The sequence below is a fragment of the Sphaerodactylus townsendi genome, unplaced genomic scaffold, assembly GCF_021028975.2.
Source record: "Sphaerodactylus townsendi isolate TG3544 unplaced genomic scaffold, MPM_Stown_v2.3 scaffold_18, whole genome shotgun sequence".
In the NCBI taxonomy this organism is placed as follows: Eukaryota; Metazoa; Chordata; class Lepidosauria; order Squamata; family Sphaerodactylidae; genus Sphaerodactylus; species Sphaerodactylus townsendi.
Window position 1 is genome coordinate 2,010,156 of NW_025950341.1, and position 19,980 is coordinate 2,030,135.

Consider the following 19,980-nt stretch of genomic DNA (forward strand, 5'->3'; position numbering starts at 1 on the left):
CCTTTCTCCCAGGCATCTCAGGACCCAAGGTGGCTAACAACAATGTAAAAACAATAGGATATCCAATAGCTAGCAAGGTGGGTAGTAATTCTGGGAGATCTCCAGATCCCACTTGGAGATTGGCAACTCCATCACCAGTGATTACATAAGAACATAAGAACATAAGAACAAGCCAGCTGGATCAGACCAGAGTCCATCTAGTCCAGCTCTCTGCTACTCGCAGTGGCCCACCAGGTGCCTTTCGGAGCTCACATGCAGGAGGTGAAAGCAATGGCCTTCTGCAGCTGTTGCTCCCGAGCACCTGGTCTGTTAAGGCATTTGCAATCTCAGATCAAAGAGGATCAAGATTGGTAGCCATAAATTGACTTCTCCTCCATAAATCTGTCCAAGCCCCTTGTAAAGCTATCCAGGTGAGTGGCCATCACCACCTCCTGTGGCAGCATCTTCCAAACACCAATCACACGTTGCCTGAAGAAGTGTTTCCTTTTATGAGTCCTAATTCTTCCCCCCAGCATTTTCAATGGATGCCCCCTGGTTCTAGTATTGTGAGAAAGAGAGAAAAATTTCTCTCTGTCAACATTTTCTACCCCATGCGTAATTTGATAGACTTCAATCATATCCCCCCTCAGCCGTCTCCTCTCCAAACTAAAGAGTCCCAAACGCTGCAGCCTCTCCTCATAGGGAAGGTGCTCCAGTCCCTCCAGTCCCTCAATCATCCTTGTTGCCCTTCTCTACACACACACACACACACTCACAGAGAGAGAGAGAGAGAGAGAGAGAGAGAGAGAGAGAGAGATTGTCAACAAGCAATGGCTTAAAACCAAGTTAAAATCATAGAGCCATATTTGAAAGAAACTAACTTCAAATAAATGGAGTAACCACTATTTCATGCTACTAAACAGACTAACTAAAACTGCGTTGTTGACATAGTTCTGAGGCACAATCTTCGGTGGTGCTCAGCCATCAACATAAGTCAGAATTTTGTTGAAATGTCTCTCAATGAAAATAGTTTTGTGGCGCCATATCAGGCTTATATAGTACCCATGAGTCATGCGGATTGTGGGTAACTTTTTGACCTTCAGCACTGACTGGTTAGGAGGTTTGTGGTATAAAGACGCCTATGAATCACCACGAGGCATGATTGCTGCTCGGGGTGGGGAGAAACGAGACCAGCTGATGCTGCCCTGTAAGGGCGAAGACGAGCCACACTAGAAAGGGCTAGTGTCACCAGAAGAAAGGAGGGGCGAGCCGACCAGTAATTTTCTTTGCACTCCATTTCAGTATAATACAGTCTTAAGCCAATAACTCGACACCAGGATCGATTTCTGTATTGATTTTGTCCTTCCAGGACTTCACTGAGGTGGATTCCATTTTGTGGACCCCATCTTTCTCTAGTCATGAGGGTGGGGGATTGGGAGGGGCCTCACAAGGGCCTATCTTCATTTAAATCTGGCACTGATTATCTCTGTGTAAACCCTCTAAACATCACTCATTTTACTAACCTAAGTAACTCATTTTAATAACCTAAGTTTTAACACTTTGACTGAAGGTCAGTTGATAATTCCTCTGGAGTATTACCTCCCAGTCCTAACTCGGCTCCTGGAAAGAAATGGGCAGCCGTGAAGAGGGAGAAACCGGGAGAAACTAGAATCAGGTTTTAAAAAACTGTGGTACACAGGTATAATTTTGCCATGCGGAAATGACCTTAGTGAAGAAACAAACATATCTATGGAATAGAGAATTAAGATTTACGCCTCTGCTACCTCTATGACAAATGTTTCACGCTGAAGCACCGGAGATGAAGTTCTTACTCAGACTCCATACAGCAAGTGTAAATAAAAGTGCCACAGGATTTGCTTTCCCCGAGAAAGAAAGCAGCATAACTGAAGAAAAAGTTTTGCTTCTGGCAGGGAAATACATCTGCGTCAACATAACAAAGGAAACATTTGCTTTGAGAAAAGCTTGTAGTGTTATGAATATAACTGTGGAACTGGATGTTTAGACCCAGTTTTCATATTTTTTTAATGGATACAAACATTGAACCAATTTGAGTCCCATGAGAACTTGGACTATTTGTTCCTTCCTCAAGGACAACACAAGCAGCAACATAACAATGAGGACTTCCGACAAAGAGGCAATTACTGATAGTGCTGCTCTCCTTAGGTACAAGAACGTAAACAAGCCAGCAAAGATTTTGGACCAAGTCTCCCAAATGGGCGGACCAAACGCTGCTTAAAAATTGCTGATTGCAATTCAGTTTCAATATGCACATTTAAAAAGTGAAATTACAAGCCTTGCTGAGTTTTAAAGCAATGATGTCAAATGTCCATTTGATCACTTGGGCATACTATAGACCTGCCATTCTAAACCTTTGTACTGAGGCAAATCAAGACGCCTTGAAAGAAATGCTCAAACGCCTCAAGAATTAAATCAATTATTTATTAAAGCCTCTCATGAGCTCAAAACACTGACTTCCCAGAGGAGGCTCACTGCTGCATCTCCTCGTGATTCATTGTTTTGAGCTGGGCTCTTTTTTCAGGCGGTTTCCAAATTTCACGTCCAGATTCATGCAGAGTGTGGGCCCTTCTGATAACACTTTAAAAGAAAACTTTCTTAGCTCCAACAGTGAGATTTGTCTCTATTTTAATTCAGAAAACAGGTGAGTTTAGAAGACACTTGAGAAACACTGACGTAGACTTGTTTTGAACAGCATTCATAATTGGGAATACTAAAATATAAAATAAGGTAACATAAATTCAAATTTTTAGAGAGCCCAAGCAAGTCCACTCGGAAGTTAGTCCAAATGTATTCAGTAGGGCTTACACCCAGGAAAGTTGTTTTAGGACTGCAGACTTTGTAGTCTAATTTTATTCAGTTTTGCTCAAGATTCTTTGACAGCCGGCATGGTGTAATGGTTAAGAGTGGTGGACTCCAATCTGGAAAACCAGGTTTGATTCCCCACTCCTCCACATGAGCTGCAGACTCTTATCTGGTGAACTGGTTTTGTCTCCCCACTCCTACACATGAAGCTTGCTGGCGAGTTACAGTTCTCTCCAAACTCTCTCAGCCCCACTTACCTCACAGGGTGTCTGTTTTGGGGAGAGAACAGGAAGAGTTTGTAAGCCTCTTTGAGATGCCTTATGGTTGAGAAAAGTAGTGTATAAATCCAAACTCCTCTTTTCTCCTTCCCTGCACTGCTCCCACAAAAAACTTGGATTCAGACATTTTGGACAACCAGCAACCACATCTTCTTGGGGTTTTTTTCTCTAGGAATTTCTTTCATGGGCAAGTGAGAAGTGGGAAGAGTGCAAAAAAAAGAGAGGTCTCCTTTCACCCTATTTGCTGCTTGAGGGAAGTAACTAAAAGCCCTCCTAGACATTCCAGGAATACATGTGACAAACAACCTGCTTTTTGTGTGGAGAAAAGATGGCCATAGCCATTTTATTAACAAAAAATTAGTTCAAGGCAAACAAAGCATATGGCTCAGCATAGGGGTCTGATCTGTGTGCTGGGCAGCCCGAGTACTGTCCACCAGACACCTAAATTTTTCTACAGCACACCTGCTGATGAAAAATTATCACACACTGGAGCAGCAGTGAGATTCCAGATGGGCGGTTGCCACTTCCTGAAGACTCTGTGCTGCCAGGGGCACAAGCCATAGAAGCCCATGTCTGGGCGTTACCTCTTGGCTTGCTCCACCCCAAACCTCATAAGGAGATTCCAATAAAGCGGGTATTTCACTCGCTGACCCAAACTAAAGATCAGTCCCCCATGCGCAATCCGCCAGAGAGCTGGCCTCCAGCTCCCACCAATGCCAATTATACCTTGAGCCAATCACACAATACGCCACATATGCTATGCAGCCAACAGTCCATACCCCAGGAAGACAAGTGAACTCCGTCATCCCTATAAAGGGGGGGCAGTTTATGTGTAATGTCCCAATGGGCTATGCACCGTCCCCCTTTAGACTGAACAAAACTCGAAACTGACCAACAAGTGTTAATCCTGGCCCAGTCCACCTGCTTTGGGGAGATGGCGCCCCGCCAGCTGCGCCTCTCCAGCAGCTTAGACCAAAACAGCATGATCCCGGGTAACATTCCGCAGATCATTTCTTTCACTACTGCAGCGTTCCATTTGTGTTCATCTTATACAAATTGTACTTTAGGTTACTGGCATCATGATTTTAAGATAACTTGCTGACTCCCAATGTTGCAAGTACCAGTAGAATGTACTTGCATATAATCTGTCCTCCTGCTGGCTTTATTTTTTCCTTCAAATCTACATGAAGGTTCTTCTAAGGTTCTTCTAATCTACATGAAGAATATTACATATTCTTGCCCAAGAATGAGTTCCATTGAATATAGTAGGATTTAGTTCTCAGTAAACACAGGCTTGGGTCCAAGTTACCATTTCAAGAAAGCAAAAACTGGGAGCATTCATTGTACTAGAAATAGGTTTCAGAGCATGGAAAACGGTGCAGCCTGCTCTTTTACAGTGGCAATTAGCTAAGCATGTAACTGCTAAGAGTGTTGAGAGCAAGTTTCCTGCTAGCATCACATGGGTGAAAGAGTGGGAATGAATATTTATTTATTTAGAACATGTATCAGCTGCTGCTCCACAGAATCTTCTCAATGCAGTTTGCAAAGTAAAGTATGATAAAACCATAAAATGGTATAAAATCATTAAAAATCAACACAACTATTTAAAAACCAGCCAGAACATAAAAACAGCACAAAAAGGGTAGTTTCTGCATGGTCCAAATATTCCAGGTTGAGTAAGGGCCAAAAAGTTTGCACGGTTCTCAGTCCCAAAGCAGGTTTGTCCCGTAATATTTCCCTCATCCTGAGATTTTCAAAAATCACTAATTTGATCCCGCACTGAACCAACCCGCTACGGTGCAAACACCACGGGAGCAGAACCCCATGGCCCACCCCCCTGATCTTCCCACCTGATGTCATGACACTTTTCAACTCTTCTGAGTCGCCAACTGTTGCAGCCTGTCCTCCCTGAAACGTACCCCCAAACACATTTTCTGATCATGGTATCGGCCAGGTGCCATTTTGCCTTGGTTAATCAGGAGTTGAGTCCCAAAATGTTCCTGTTTTTTTCTCTGTACATGTACCGGTTGCTTGAAAAGCATAGCTAGGGAGTTGTGCACTTTGGGCCAAATGTTAGTGGGCATATCATGGAGGGGGAGTAAGTCTCTCATCTTCCACAAAAATACGATAACGTGAGTGGGAATGTGATGTAATGCTGTAACCCATTGTTTTTTGCTGCAGCTTGCCATGTTGAGGCCTGCGCAGAGCCCTATCCAGAACTGAAGATTTATCATCTTTGCCAAATTTGTTTTAGATTTCTTACTGTACAGTTCCACTCAGCCTTCCTTAAGAACAAAGGTTTCCAAGACTGTTTCACACAGTTAGTTTCAATATCTTATCTGTCCCAAGACATATACATATATAACATTGTGGCCAACGTGACAAAAGCAAATTGTCAAGATCTTTATTGTTGACCTCCTCTGGCATGTTTAAAGTCCAGTCACAACTCAGTTTATTTATTAATAGACCCCCTGCTCTTTAGCACCAGAACAGCAATGGTCTGTTTAACCTTTTTCAGTGTGGATTCCAACAGTGTTGCCAACAACCGATTCAAAGTTAATTCACATCAAGCAAGTTTGCCAATGCACTTTAAATTGGAGGCAATTCAGATAGTTGACACCTGAATATGCTACGTTGTTGCCAAATCTACTTGTCAGCTACAAGTTCTCATTGTTCAGTCCAGGTTAGGATTACCAGGTCTTTTACTCTTCCTGCTGGTTTTACCATAGAATTTTTGGTGATTCCTGGAGAGGTGTGGTCATGTCTGGATTTCCCCTAAAAATGCTGGGCTACCAGTGTTGTGACACAGGCAACAGCAAACCACCTGCCAACATCTCTCGCACTGAAAACCTTATGGGTCATCATAAATCACCTGTGACTTGACCACACAATCAACCATAGTTAGCAGACTAGCCAGAGCATTCAGACAATCACACTCACTGTGGTTACCGTAATTAAAGTATGAATTCACATTGTGTCTGAACTGAACCATCAACATCCAACCTAAACTGTAGGGAGTGCAAACTGTTTGTTGAAGTGAGAGTTTTTGAACTTCAAGGCTGGGAGCAAATAGATTTTCTGGCCTGTTTGAAATTACCTCGTTTTGGAAATTACCTAGCAGTTCTCTAGGCTCCCACCGTAAGAGGCAGTTTACAAACATCAGTAAACATGACATGCTAAAGCAGATCGAAATATCTTCAGTACCCACAACAAATGGAAAAAAATAGAAAGAGCAATTTACGAAGAGGTGAGGAGTGCCAGAGTTAGTCTCAAATTCACTTTGGTACTTAAAATCTAACGGCTTCTGCTCCCATAGCAACTCTTGGAGCTTGCAATATTTCTCCCTGGGGTGCAAAAAACAAGCTTGTGATAATTAGGCTTTTGTTCAGCTAGCTGGAAGGTCCAACTGAGTCCAACTAGCTTAACTGCAGAGCTTCCCTTCCCCCAAACATCTCATCACACATGCAAAGCATTGCAGGCAGCTCATAAATAAGGTGGGAACAATTCTTCTTATACTCACTGCTGCCTGTTAGGAGCACATTGCCAGCATCTGATGCAATCTTGGCTCTATTGAATGGGGGGGGGGGGTGTAGTCTTCAAACCAAGTTGAAGTATAACCTTGGCCTCCAGTTTGTTTGGTATCTAATGCAGGGACAAAGCCAATTCCCAGAACTGTGAAGGGGGTGGCTCAGCATTGCAGATGAAGTGGCTGAGACTGTTTGCAGAGTTGTAGAAAAGGTCCTAATGGCTTCATATACTTTTGTGTGCAGAGAATGAAGTTCTCTATCATAAGCTCAGACCTCTTAGCTGCAAAGGGGTTGATCCAGACTACCATGCAGTGGTCTGAGAAATGTGTCTGATACCTGGAACTGCGAGGTTTGTACAGGGATGCTGGCATCAAAGACTGGTGCTTTGACATAGGGATTTTCACGTTTGATTTAACACAAATTACTGGCTCTAAGGGCAAGACCAGTGGGGGATGCCCATGATAGCTTGAGGCAGGACTGACCCTGTTGAGTCAGGGCTAGGTAGAACATGGCAAATAATGTGGAATCTGGTGTTTTTTGTAGCAAAACCCCGGGCTGGGCAGAGCTGGTAATAGGCCCAGGCCAGATAGGAAATGTAGGCCACATTTCAAACGGTTCATTAAGTATTTTTGTAATTAGTGCTAAACACATGATTTATGTATAAGTATAAACATGTACATGTAGTGTGTGTGTGCTTGATGCCCTGTGACTAATAGAAACAGAATGAATTATGAAAAAAAGGTCTATTTACCTAATTTATGGAGAATCTGAGGACTAGCATAGCATTTTGATTTTATCTGCTCAATAATTCAGACATAGGGCAAATCCCCTTGTACCAGATTCAGCTACTAAACAGCCCGATTGCATAAACCATCTTTCTAACAGAAACAAAGTGCTCCAATAATCCCATGCGAACAGTAATCTTGGCTGCCATATCCTTTTCCATCCTTCAACTGTTGGCAGAGATCCCTTGCACCCCATGCCAGTTGGGACAGTCCCACAAAGAAAAGTAAATTAATCCCTCTCCTTTCTTATCCAGCTAGTTTGAAACTACCTCATTTGCAACATACATGAGTGAAAGGTGCAAAGTGTTCAATAATGTTAAAAGAGAAGCTGGCATTCTCTTGACCGTTGGCTAGCTATATAAGAATTGAGTCATCTATGCAGTACAAAGGTCAGTAGGGCTCAGTAGGTCAGCCTGACTCCATCTTCAGGCAAAGATCAAACACCCTCATCTTTGCACAAATACTGAGTGCACTTGCCTGTAACTGTAGTTCATCCAGTAGGCTTCTGTGCATCTCAATATTGTCACTACCCACTTTGTCAAATGGTGAGAACCTAGAGGATTTCGTTTTCTTATACTGATATCTGTTATCTTTGTGCTATTTGCTTAATGACTACTGATATCTTTGTGCTATTTGCTTAATATAGAGATATGCAAAAATACAATGGAAGAAAACATGCAATTCTATGATAGGCTGGTCTCTGGATGTGTACTAGCAAGCAATTTATATACAAATACCCCCAGCTACACTGTCAGCTGAAGCAAGTGCTTGCCAAACACTGTTCTCAATCTACTGCTCTCTGTCCTTCCTATTTTGAAAGAACCCCGCCCCCCGCCCGGCAAACTGCTTTGTGATTATTCAATTGCATTTCCATAACCCAACAGAGTACTGGTCACTCACACACACAGGAGGGATTCATTAAAGTAATACAAAGGTTTTCCCGGGTTCGTGGGTTTTCCAGGGTTGTATGGCCATGTTCCAGTAGTATTTTCTCCTGACGTTTCGCCTGCATCAGTGACCAGCCACAGATGCAGGTGAAACGTCAGGAGAAAATACCACTGGAACACGGCCATACAACCTGGAAAACCCACAACATCCTAGTGATTCCAGCTGTGAAAGCCTTTGACACTACATTAATACAAAGGTTCTTTGCCACATTCCTGACACCCATTAAACATTGCTTCAGGCAAAACCATAGTGATATTCTCATTCACAGTAATCAGACAACCAAACTCATGACATTATTCAATGATAAATCTATAGACTCACACAGTCCAGAGAAGGTGACCAGTATGTTGTCAGCATTGGAGATTTTCCCAGAACTTACTGCAATGTAGAGGTCAGGATGAGTGAAAACACATGCAGTTGAAACCGCACCTCAGCTGATTAGTCTTCCTGCAGTAATAACATAAAGCGATTAAGGAATAAAGATATGCATTTCATATATTTCTTGTGTGGATTCCCCATCCCAGGTCTTCCACATGTTCTACTTGAGTAAGGTTGGGTACTGAACAGAAACCAGTCAAACATGAGTCTCTAGCAATACTCACTGTCTAAGGCAGGATTGGCAGTCTGGATTTGACTGGGTTTGACTGAAGCAGGCTGAAGAATCAAACAAGAGCCTGACATGAAGGATCTCAGTGAAAAAAAATTAAGTAATAATAAATCTGAAAAGGGGGAAGGGGAAAGGTGGGCATGGGAGTACAAGGGATGGGATCATGGGAGGAGCTGGTAGTGGGCAGGGGGAAGATGTCCGGGCAAAGCTTTACTCACTGGCAAATCTCCCCCCTCCTCCGTCCCCCCACCCCCCAGCCCAGCAGCGAAGAAAATTAAAGTTGCTCTTAAAGTGGTGTTGTTTGGCATGGGAAGGATGGAAATTGAAAGTGAGGCTCGGGAAAATACATCCATACAAGAAATCTTGTGATGGACATTCACCCCTGCCATGCACCAGACACTTGGTGCATAATGTGCCATTAGCAGAGCATAATATTTATCGCCATCCAGTGACAAACTACTCCTACTGATTATTGCACGTCAAGTCGATAAAGGCACAGCAGCAAGGCTGGTCCATTTTTTACTGATCATTTGGCAGCCTCACATTATATATATTCGCCCAGAAATAAGTCCCACAGAATTCAGTGGGGTTTACAAGACTGCAACTGTAAACTGCAACCAGGGTCTGACTTACCGTATACAGAATTATACAGTACTTTGTAATCCTCCAATTCCACATATACCCCCGGCATGGTGTAGTGGTTAAGAGCAGGTGCACTTTAATCTGGAGAACTGGGTTTGATTCCCCACTCTGCCATTGAGCTGTGGAGACTTATCTGGTGAACCAGATTAGCTTGCACACTACAACACATGCCAGTTGAGTGGCCTTGGGCTAATCACAGTTCTTTGGAGCTCTCTCAGCCCCACTTACTTCACAGAGTGGGGAAGGGAAAGGAGATTGTAAGCCCCTTTGAGTCTCCTTAAAGGAGAGAAAGGGGGGATATAAATCCAAACTACTACTACTACTACTACTCTTTGTTTAGAGCTTGGCTCTGCCTTATCTAACTGATAACTGTTGGAGGGTGGGTTTTTTCTTTTTAATTACAATGTTACAGAAGGCAAAAGTAGGGCCTGCCAGATTATTCATAAGTGTATTGAACCACAACTAATAAGCATATTCCAAGCACAACTTCCACACATTAACATATTTCTGCATCTCTGGGATAATGAAAAGCCAGTGTCAAAGCCATACAATATGAAACTTTTAAAACATATTGTTTGATTATACTTAGACAAGTCACCTTTACAGTTCATAGAGCAAAAGCAGCAATAAAACTCATCAGATGCAAGCCAATATATTAAATGAGACAAAACGTAACAAACTTATTCTCAGCAATATCCAGCTGCGCAGTCTCATACGGTACACCCTACTGTAGGGATAAGTAATTTCCATGCAATTAGTTTGATCAGCCACCTGTGTATACGAAGTACTGCCATTGAGACATAACCCTACAACAAGAACTTTGCATAATTTCCAGGAACAGTATACAATTGCTGGGAGGGATGGTAATATTCTGAATGTGAACACTAACTGGCTCTAAGGCAGACAGCTCATTACAACTGTTTGCATTCCCCCTGCTTTGAAAATCAGTATGCAACTGCTTATTTGTTTATTTGTATAAGGGTGTGAGATGGAAATGTTCTTATGCGAGATGGAAAGCTGTGTTCTGAGCAAGCATACCAAGTTTAATTTCCTTTTCTGAAACTTCAAGGAAAATTATATTACAACAAGCAAACCATTGAACCACCCAGCTGATAATCACTAGCACTTAAGATCTCAAATGGGGAATTAACACTATGAGATTTCTGGATTGCAGAAGTACTTTGGGGGATTTGGGAGTGCTAGACAGGCAGTAGTAAAGCCATGTTATTTAGCTATAACAGATGAAGAGGCCGGTCTCTGTTTCAAGAGTCTCTATCTTGCTTCAATGATCCCCTCCCCCAGTGTTTCTTTCCCAAATCAGCAATCTCTTCCGTCACGGCGACTTTGAAAGGGGGAAAAGTCAAACAATTTTAAAAATACCTTTCTACATCCTATTTGTTTTGATCCTATGAAACAAATTTAAAGTTTAAAAAATATCTCATTTTGTTCCAAAGCATAGTTCACAGTCTATCACATTTGCATTGCAACAGATGTTAAAAACATTGGAAGGTGCCAGTACTTTTTATTTAATTGGAAACTAGCCAAACTGGCAGGACACATCTCTCCCACTCTGAGCAAGCAAAGCCCTGTAAAAGTGCCGTGTGAATGGGTAAGATCAGAACTGCCCAGACACATGAAGTCTCGGTGATGGCTCCCACACTTCTATCATGCCACAGAATGTCCAAAACAGAAACGTTCTGCAGGGTTGTTTTTACAAAGGGAAAAGAACAACAGTATAATACCCTGTTGCATATTTTTATAAAGGCATGGGTTTGTAGTCCATTGCACTGGTTATTGTGCCTGTCTCTTGGCTTTTAAGGAGCCCTGTGGGACAGAGTGGGAAACTGCAGAACCCCAGTCAAAGCTCTGCTCTCGGCCTGAGTTCAATCCAGACAGAAATCAGTTTCAGGTAGCCAGCTCAAGGCTGACTCAACCTTCCATTGTTCCGAGGGCAGTAAAATGAGTACTCCGTTTGGTTGTTGAGGGTAAAGTATAGACTACTGAGGAAAACAATGACAAACCACCCCATAAACAAGATCTACCTAATAGACATCATGATGTGACATCACCCCATAGGTCAATAATGGCCCAGTGTTTGGGCTTGCCCATCCTGCTTTTACTGCACTGACTTACACCTTTGTAAGCCAGTCTTTGCATTGTATATGCTATGCATGCCTTAGACAGATTTCAGTTTGCATTATTTCCTGATTTCTGCCATCCAAGCCGCATTGCATTGATACTGGATATCTTGCACTATCTGATAGAATGGTTTCCTATAGGTTGTAATCTATCTTCAGTCTTAGTGAGAACCGTGGGATATAAATGAGATAAGTAAATAAAAAATAAACATATTCAGAAAAGTGGAGAACATGGAACAACGATCCCACTGGTACCAACAAAATGCTATGCTACTTCTTTCAAACAAGAAGGTAATCATCATTTAATATAGACCACCATTAAAAGAAATATCATGGATTAAAAAAACATGGATCCATCATGGCCATCATGGATTAAAAAACAAAACTTCAATGTGGTAATGAAAAGAACAGGAGGCACAAGGATAACGCAATCATCGGCGGATGTTGTAGAATTCATTTACATGCAGAGAAAGGTAGTAATTATGCTCTAGGCTAACATATAATCAAGAGATTAAAAAGATACCTTGTATAGCTATGGTTATCTAATTTCTGCAAAGAATGAAACAATATTCACATGCAATCCAGTCCTATTCCTGTTACCTTGAAAGCAAGTTTAGCCAAGTGTAATAGGGCTTATACCCTACTAAAGATGTACAGGACTGCAGCTGTTCAATCAGATGATGGATTATGTTAATAACAGAAATTGGACTGACTTCAGGATATTTATATGAAATTCACTTTGGTTCATGAGGCACAGCGCAAATAAGACGTCCTGAATACATCTTTTAAAAAGTCGTCTCCACCTTTTTTTTGTTCAGATAGCATGGACAAAAAAGGCCTCAGAGGAGAAAGAGGCTTTCCCCCCAACCCACCATTTCCTCCTGCCCAAGTTTAAAGCTCTTGTACCAGACATTTTATGCTGCAGGGATTCTCCATGCGCACAGCTATTTGGTGAAGGTTACCCCAGATATCTGCTCTGCAGGCTCTGATTCTGGGCACCTTTTCAGCCCAATAATTACATGGTTGTAAGCTCATCCTGTGATTACAGCAATATGTAGTTCCTCCTTTTTTATTTTTGATGAGCTGTCTTCAAAGCTACACAGACACAATATGAAAATTGGCTGTGATTCTGAAATCGTTTCTGCATAGCTTTGAATTCATTTGTTTTTTAAGGAAAACTACATATTGCCAGAATTAGGAGGACAAACAGAGTACAGCCATGTACTTTTCAGGCTGAAAAGGCACACAGAATCAGAGCCTGAAGAGCAAATGTCCGGGGTAACTTTCACCAAATAGCTGTGCGCATGGAGAATCCCTGCAGCACAAAATGTTGGGCAGCAGAAGAAACTGACAAGAGGCTTTAAAGGTTGGGTGGAAAAGAGCTCCATACAGCTAGCAGGAGACAACTTGCAGACAACTTCAGAAAAAAAAGTCCACATTTGAGCACCTTCAAAAAAAGACAGATCGAACTGAAATAAGGCATCCTAAGAATTTCTTGGGGAGAAAGCTGTGCAGAATTTCTCCCTGAGACACCTTTCTTCCACCCCCAGGGTGTCTTATTTGTGCTGTGCAGAATGGGCCCTTGTCTCCCAGTATCAGATTTATAAGAGTATATAAGACTCTAGGCCTGGATTGTTTGCTCTTTCTCTGAACCTGCAAACACCAGCATTTGTTTTCATTTCACTGCCTCAATGGGTTGAGATCCCTGTGTTAACATCATCTGGCACATAAAGTATCATAAAACCAGGTCCAATTTTATTTACAAGCGCTACTTTTAATAGTGCAGTGGATCCTTGTATTATTGTTTTAAAACATATCCTGCCTTTCTGCCCAAACAGCTTACAGCACGCTTAATTTACTTCATTTCTGCCTCACCTTTCTCACCAATGAGGAGCCTAAGAGGCATACATCATTCATTCATTTTTAAAGTCTGTGATAGGACAGGACAGGAAAGGAAAGGAAGAGGAAAAGAATCCAGAAACTATAAAATAACCACAAAACATGTATAAAAGAAAAAAACAATCAAATGCCATGTTTTTACAAGGCTTCTAAAAAAAGCAATATAGGGGTTTGATGCAAGGACAGTAGGGAAATCCTCTGAGGAGGTATCAATCCATCCTGAAGTTGGACCAGGATAAATCCTTATACTCATAGGAGTAGCAGCGGGAGAGACACATTTATTTATTTAGATATATCTATCCTATCTCCCCACTAAGGTGTTTCTGAGGTGTTTCACAGAATTATGATCACAAGTTAAAAATAATCACACTCCATTCCTTGACTATCACACCCCACTAAACTTAAAATCACCAAATTCAAAACTAACAATAAACAACTGGCAGCAATAATTAAGATAACCCAAAGTAGCAAATTAATTGGAAAAGGAAGCAACAGGCAACCATTGAAGATCTTTCAACATTAGAAAGATGAACTGCCTATAGTCCACACCTAAATAATTAGGCCCTTTCCGCACGGGCCAAAAACGGCGGCCTGGAGACGGCAAAAATGCCGTCCTCAGGCCACCGTTCGCACAGGCGGCGCTGCTGAAACGCAGCAGCGCCGACCTGGCTCCCCTTCCCCTCCCTCAGGGCGGCGCCAAGCCGCCCTCAAAAACACCCGTTTAAAGGGTAGTTTTTGAGTAAACAGCGTGTTCCCGGCGGCGCGGTGCGAACAGCACCGCCGGGAACACATTGTTTCCCCGTCCCTCCCCCACTTACCTCGTCGCTGTCGTCGCCCTGCTGTCCTCCTAAGACCCTCCCTTGCTGTCCTCCGACCCCTGGAGGTCGGAGGGCAGCGTGGGCAGGGCTTAGGAGGCCAGCAGGGCGACGGCAGTGCTGAGAAATGAGGAAGATGAAAAGAGAGGTGGCTCCGTGCGGAGCCGCCTCTCCTGCGCCGGCCTCTGCTGGGGCCGCTCGCACGCTTGCATGCGAACGGCCTCCACCCCCACGCCGGCAGAATTCTTGCCGGTGTGAGGGCGCATAGAGGCCCGTGCAGAAAGGGCCTTAGTCAATATGTGCTTGGTAAATGGCGTAATAGTGTGTATTAGTCAATAGGTTCCACTTTTATTTTAAAAATCTATACTGTGTCTTTCTAATCCACTGCCACTCTAAACCCTGCTTTGGTAGGGGGAAAAGGAGACATAAAACAACAAACAAAACATAAATAATACTAACACTTAAGCTGTTAGAAACAGAAATAGCAAAAGAAATCAAAGCCAGAAATTTAGAAAACAAGCAGCGCAATTAGAATCTGTGATTCTTAAAATAAGTTAATAGATTAAGAAACCCATTTATAAAACAGCAGTGCTAAAAAGTGAAGGAGACTATAAAATTAACAGAGATTGAAAACCAAAGGACAGAAAATAAAACCATCAAAAGCTTTCAGAATACAAACAATTGTACCATCTTCTGGAAGGCCAACAGTGAGAGTGTAAGGCAGATGGACTTTCTGGGGCATGAACTTCACAGCTTGCCACTGAAAGTAGTAACTAGGCTGCTGCTCTCTGTAGTAACCAGTTCATACTGCTTTTTGCAGGACAGAACAATCCCATCCAGAACAGGTAGTAAATCAATTGTTAAGCTGGCCTTCCTTCTAATCAAAGTATTTCTGTCCTGTCTGGACTGAGTTTCAGTTTGTTGACTTCATCCAGCCATTCACTGTTTCAAAACACTGATTGGAGATTTTCTACTTTTAGAATCCAAAGAGACGGGAAGAGGGACACAACTTAGAACCAATTTTTTGAAAGGAAAATAATTTCAAAAAAATGTACCATTCACAGGGTCCAATAGGGGGAGCAAAGACATTTTAGGGAGGGGGATTTAAACCACAGTTAATGGCCGGCTTCCAGATACATTTTTTTAAAGCACTGTGTTTTATTTTTGTGACTATATTTTAAACATTTGGTGAATTACTATATCAACTGGCAACAACTCTCATGACCACAGGCAGAAGTAATTTCGAGCCTGGCTATCTTAGTCATTTTTATCTGGGGTTGCTGGGAATGGAATCTTGGATCCTCTTTGTGCAAAATCATGTTCTCCTTCACTGAGATGTGATTTCTTCTCCCAAACAAGGTCATAACATACTGTACATATTAATAGTTTTCTTAGCCAATGGTGAAGCAATCTGAACCATTCAGAGTAACAACTGAAGTTTCCAAACTAACCAATTCAGAGGTCATATCCACTCTCAAGGTACTCTGCAAGGAAAGAAGTGGCACAGTTTCTTTTCCCCTAGTTAGTAAGAGGACTAGCCTCATCCCTTTACTTGAAGAATTTTTGATGACACAGAAGCAGAAGCGTAGCTAGGAAAAATGGAGCCTGGGGCCAAATCTCAGTTTTCTGCCCTCCTCCCCCCATGGGTAGCCACCCTCTCTTACCACGACCAAACAATCTATTAGCAGCAAAGTCCATTGCTGGGAAGATGCAATGGGCCCTAGAAAAGGGTGGAAGAGGAAGGATCTCCCCAACAATGGGCTTTAGTGGGGCTGTAGCAGCCCCCACCCCACTCTTGCTCAAGGTGTGACACTTACCTGGGTGTGCATCTGTGGCTCCGGGGTGGGACAGGTTGAAGAGTGTGGCTTGAGGTAGGAAGGAAGGTGAGGGTAGGGGAAGGGTGGAGAGGAGTGGGGTATGGGGAGAGTGGCAAAGTGAGGGCTGGAGTGGAGGAGGATGGAACAGAGTGGCTTAAGGTGGTGGGAGGGTTGAAAAGGCAGGCTTGAGATGGCAAGTTGGGAGAGGGTGGAATGGGAGGCTTCAGGTAGGGAAGGTAAGAAAAGTGAGGGTTCTGGTGGGGCAGGGTGGCAAGGTGAGGCATGGGGGAGGGTTGAAAGGTAAGGCTTAGGGTGGTGGGGTAGAAGATGTGGCTAGGGGTGGGGGATGGTTGTAGGAGAGCATGAGGATAGGTAAGGTTAGCAGGGGTGAGGGTTGAAAGGTTAGGGGTGGGGTGGGAGGGAAAAGGGAAAAGAAGAGCAGGCTCCTGTCAAAGCTCACACTTTCCCCATATGGGACATAGGCAGTTGGCTTCTGGCTCCCATTCATCTTGCATGGGATGAGAGCCAACCCTTGTTGGACCTGGCAGAGGGCAGTGATTTTGGAGCCACATCCTGGACTTTTTGCCCAGGCCCCAGAATTACTAAAACCACCCTTGAGAAGCACCAATGTGATATGTGAGAGTTTCCTCTCCGTTTTGGCAGCCTCCCTACCTCCCATGATCTCCAATCAGGGGGAATGGTTGACAAAGCCTTCTGCACACCCTCCCATTCACACAGGAACCCTGAGAAGAAAGGAAACAGCGCGGTTTCCTCCATTCTTGGGGAAATTCCTCTCAAAGTGAGAAGTTCACCCTCTACAAAACACAGTGGATAAGGAGCATCTTACTTTGCTCAGGGCTCCCAAAAAGGATAAAAACTGGACAGCCTCTTCCATCTTGGAGCTCCCTGCATGGGAAGAGGATGAGTTGTGTGAAATATTTTGTTAAACTTTCCACAGCCAGAGGAAGCACTGATGGACAAAAGCAACCACTGTCTTTTCAGTCTCAAGCAATGAAAATATGTTATTATTCCATTTGCCAGCTTGTGGCTTTCCCCCTCAGTATTACCTTATTTCATTTTCCCAATGCTTTTTATTTTGGTCTAGCTCCACAGTGGGACTCAACCTGATGCATCACATGTATTACTCATCCTGTCAGCTAGACACCAGCTGTTCTCTCAGGGATAATTTGCCAGACAAGACATGTCCTCAGACTGGCAATCCGCAGCCTTCCTCTTGGGCTCAAAATGAGGAGTGAAAAGAAGTGAATAACAGCTTTCAGACATCTTTGCAAAATCCAAATCATTATTTGGTAACATGGCTTGATGTGTAGACCATGAAGTCATAAGAATGGGAGATTACTTGTAAATAAAGAAGCTTCAAAATACTAAGGTGGATTGACAGGTTACACGGGGCTTGAATTAAACACGATGACACATTACTGCCACTAAAAACAGTAGCTTTGTGTCCCCTCTACTCTTTCCTCGTGATGGCCTGTAGATGAAATGATATCACTCCCTGTGAATTTCCCATTCTACATCACTTGAAGCTGCCTCAGGCTACCAGGAAGTTTGCAGCACAGTGACATCACAGAGTGTTTTGTAAAATGAACCCTTATCAGAAGAGACAGAGATAAAGGGCAAAAGTTTTATTTTCTACTCAACAGCCTTGCAGAACAAAAACATTTCAGATTGTGACCAGACGAAAAAGAAGAATGGGGCTCCTGTATGCCTTAAATAGCTATGTAGAACAATTAATCACAAGAGAGACAGAACAGTTTGGTAGCTTGAAATTTTCCTTCTACAAAAAAATACAGGAGCTGTCTCTCTCTCTCTCTCTCTCTCACACACACACACACACATACACTAGGGTCCCCAGGCTACAGGTAGGGGATGGGGGGAGGGGGATGGTTATTACATAAAGGCCCTTTCTGCCCAAATCTCCTAAAACGTTTGAAAAACATTTTCTGTCCTGCAAGACTGGACCTCCCTTTTGTTCGCACTTACTCCCTGAAATGATTCCTGGCTGCCATTTTGTGATTTTTCCTTTATTTTTCAGTCCTGTGTTGAATTGATGCTTCAATTATTCACAGCCTCGTGCTGCATTCTTATATACTTAATGCTTCAAAGATCCCCCCCCCCCAAATAAAAGAACAAGCTAAATGCTGTAAATAAATAGGTGAAGGAGAACTGAGTGAGCTCAGAAGATGGTGCGAGGAGAAAGTTCAGGGAAGCAAAGAAGCGTAGGAAATGTAGTCAAGAAATTGCACAGCAACTGAAGACGTTTTCAAAACATTTCAGCCAGAGACTCGCAAGGTTGAGAAACTCCTGGAGATTTGGGGATGGAGTTTGGGAAGGGCAGGGGTCTCACTGGGATACAATCAGTGATGGGATTCAAATAATTTAACAACCAGTTCTGGTGGTGGGATTCAAATAATTTAACAACTGGTTGTTTACAAGCACCATTTTAACAACTGGTTCTGCCGAAGTGGTGCAAACCTGCTGAATCACACGACTGGATACAATACCAAAGCATCCATTTTCTCCAGAAACTCTGATCTCTGTAGTCTGGAGATGAGTTGTTATTCCAGCAGCTCTTCCTCAGGTCCTACCTGGAGGCTGGCATCCTAAACTCACACAGGCCTTTGGTCTGACATCCCTCTAGCTTGTCACCACACAATATAGTCATGATTGCACATAGGCCCCATTGACGCTGCTTCAGCCGTAGCTTTTACAGCTGCCCATTCTGATTGTGCCTTCTGAATCCCTCTTGGCACTTTTTAGCTGGTCTATTAGCACTTTTCTTTTTCTATATGTTGAACTTGTAAAAAATGGAAAGTTTTCACATAAAATATTAGTAATTTGTCTATACTCATAAACTCTATAACCTTGCATGTCCTTTAAGCTCTGCTTATGCTGCCCACTGAGGTATGCTGGAATGGAAGGCCCAGCAGTTTAGAGGGTGCCTGAGGTTGCTAGGTAACTATTTGGTGCACTCTACAACTATCTTCAAGCGAATAGACCTTGACGGAGATAATTGAAGGGTTTCAAAGATGTGAGTTTGGTATGGAAACAAAGCCATTCATTTCCTCCTGTTCTGACCCAACTACTAAAGGATCCTGCTCATTCTTTATAAGCAGATTTTAGTAACTTCTGAATTTGTTGGATACAACCCAATTATCCACAATATTGAATACAACCCAATTATCCACATTAAGTTGGAATAATGTAAGTATTTTTATCTTTTATATAACTATCCAGTAATTTAGCTATTTATTATTGTATTTATACATTTAAGAGTATTTATTACCTTATTTATTTACAATTTTTACATAAAAGAAAATGTAATATTATGAATATATTTATGAGATATTTAGTATTTATATTATTTTATATTAGAGAAGATATAATATTACGAATGTATTTATATTTAATAATTTATAGAACCCATAACTACATTATGGCTATATGAATCTGCATTGAGGATAATTTTCACTGAAGAAGAACTCAATTCAAAAACTCTGATTTAACGCATGCAGCATTCTGGAGTTACTGCATCCCAGGTGCGGTGTATTACCCTATCAACATGTATTTATATTAGAATATTAGGGTAACCCGCATATATTTCCTTAAGTGAGGTTGTACATAATTTTTGGAGCAAATTTACTGGTGTTTTCAACACAGTCTATATAGATATATGACAACTG

At 42.5% G+C, this 19,980-nt stretch overlaps 1 protein-coding gene across 1 annotated transcript in view; it reads right to left on the reverse strand.

The window, feature by feature from the left end:
• The window catches only part of HMCN1 (hemicentin 1), a 414,195-nt gene extending 407,548 nt beyond the window's left edge, over nucleotides 1–6,647 (reverse strand). The window contains exon 1 of the mRNA XM_048482504.1: nucleotides 6,619–6,647. The gene's annotated coding sequence lies outside the window, so the exon portion shown is untranslated. The remainder of the gene's footprint in view (nucleotides 1–6,618) is intronic.
• Nucleotides 6,648–19,980: the final 13,333 nt, after the last annotated feature.